Source organism: Otolemur garnettii, unplaced genomic scaffold, assembly GCF_000181295.1.
Source record: "Otolemur garnettii isolate 467f Iridium unplaced genomic scaffold, OtoGar3 scaffold00102, whole genome shotgun sequence".
In the NCBI taxonomy this organism is placed as follows: Eukaryota; Metazoa; Chordata; class Mammalia; order Primates; family Galagidae; genus Otolemur; species Otolemur garnettii.
In genome coordinates, this window is record NW_003852497.1 from 6,606,709 (window position 1) to 6,609,213 (window position 2,505).

Sequence of the window (2,505 nt, forward strand, 5' to 3'; positions counted from 1 at the left end):
GCCCACCACGATACTCGGCTATATTTTGTTGCATTTTGGTCGGGGCCAGGTTTGAACCTGCCACCTTCAGTATATGAGGCCAGCGCCCTACTCACTGAGCCACAGGCGCTGCCACACCTACATCATTTCTAGCCCTTAATAAAAGTAGCCTTGTTCTGTTGCGAGCCAGACACTGCAACTACTGCTTTCCTGGTTGGGCAGTACAACCACCATTTGTCCTCTATCTCTGGTAACACAGCAAAAGACCAACTTCTCCCTTTATAAGTCTGCTGGGAAAACAAACTGATTCAGCCTTCCAATCAGCAAAACAAATCTGCTTTCTAGAAATTCCACATTACGAGTAGTTACTAACCTTTGAAGATACAAAGGTGATTGTGGTCCAGCAAACATGACTAAAAGTGCTCCATATGGGAATCTATTTGGGGAGAAAAGGGAAATCATCAAAGCACAGGAACATTTCATAGACTTTTAGAATTTTCTTTAATCCTAACAATCCTCTTATGGGATTACCATTATTCCAAAATTACCGATGTTGAATCTAAGCCTCAGAGAGATGACACAGCTTCCAAAGAGGTATTTTAATCCAGGTCTAAATGATCCTAAAAGTGATATAATATCATTTAACTGACATGCCTGTTTAATTTTTGTAAGGTCATGAAATATAAATTTGGCAATTCTGTAAATGTGGAGACATAAGATGCACTTTGTTGAAAATGTTTTCATAATTCTAAACAGTGGAGCAACCAGAATGAGCACACATGGACCCCTGGGATGGAGTAACAAGGAATAGGACTTTTTAGGGAGATTAATGTGCTTTTTATAACAACTCTATGACTAAGTATTATTTTTAAAGTGAGAAAAACTGAAGCTCACAGAAATTCAGTGAACTGCCCAGGGATATTCACCAGCAAATAGCGACTACAGGAATTTAACTCAGGTTGTCAACTGGTCATCCAAGGAATCTTGCTGATCAACTTTATTAGTAGTATTTAGAGTACGATAACCACTAGAAGAGATTTAAAATAATTTAAAAATTAAAATTAAAATAAATCAGGCATAGCAGAGGTTTTTTTTTTTTTTTAACTCATGTAACAAGACTAGGTGAAAATATAGATCCTGAGAGTAATTCTACCCCAAGGTCATCCAAAGACTCAGGCTGAGGAAGGCTCGGCTATCTGACATGTGGCCTGACAGTTGTCCTGGGTGTCATTTCCAATCCAGCTAGCTGGACAGGAAGGGCAGAGAGGAGAGCACAGGGGAGGTTTTGACAGGCTGAGCCTAGAAGTGGTGTATGCAGGATTTTCTCATATTCCATCAGCTACACCCCAGTCATAGGGCCTTACCTAAGAAGCTGAGAAATATAGCTTAGATGCCTGCCAGAAAGAAAGGATAGTTGTTTCTCAATGGTTTGGGTGAAGAAGCTAGAGTCACTGTCACACTGACTTAGAAAATGAATAGCTCTCAAATTTAGGAAAGACTATGCTCAGGAATGGTGAAAAATACTAGTAATTTTCACCAGTAATCCAGAAAAGCACTGTGACTATATTAGTTAAGAACGCAGGATTTGGAATTAGGTACCCAAGCCTGAAACCACGAATCACAATGTGACTGTCTGTAGCTTAGTTTTCTCCTTATTAAAATGGAGGCAAAAGTACCTATTTCATGAGTTGATCATACGATTTAAGGAGGTAAAAACACAGCAGAGAAGGCTATTTGTCTTGTAAGATTCACTTTCCCTTCTTTCTATTAAATACTAGGACCCCCTAAGTTTGAAGCGATCATATGTTCCCTAGGCCAAGGCAATATTTGAGACTTCCCTGAAAACTGGGCGTGGCTATGACAATAGATTATGGGCAATAGAGCTCTGAGCATAATCCAGACCAGATCCTTAACAGAAAGCGGTTTTCCCCAAAAGATCTGAATAGACACTTTTCAAAAGAAGATATAAAATGGCCAACAGGTATGTAAAAAATGCTTAATATCATGAGTCATCAGAGAAAGGCAAACTGCAGCTACAATGAGACGGTATCTCACCAGTAAAAATAGCATTTATCAAACTGCAGTAACCAAGGCTGGCAAGGGTGTGGAGAAAGGGGAACCTCACACGTTTTTGGCAGGAATGTAAATTAACCACTCTGGAAAACAGTACGGAGGCTGCTCAGAAAACTGAAAACAGAACTACCCTATGACCCAGCAATCCCACTGCTGGGTATGTATCCAAAGGAGGGGAATTGGGTACATTGAAAATATATCTACACTCCCCTGTTTTCTGCCATAGCAGAAAACTATTCACTATTCACAATAGCAAACATTTGGGATCCAACTAAAATGTCCATCAGAAGATGAATGAAGAAAGTGTGGTACCTGTACATAACTGAATATTACACGGCCACAAACAAGAAGGAAGTCCTGCCATTTCTAACAACAGGGATGGAACTGGAGAACGTTATGTGAAGTGAATTAAGCCAAGTACAGGAAGGCAAATATCACAAGTTCTCACTCATA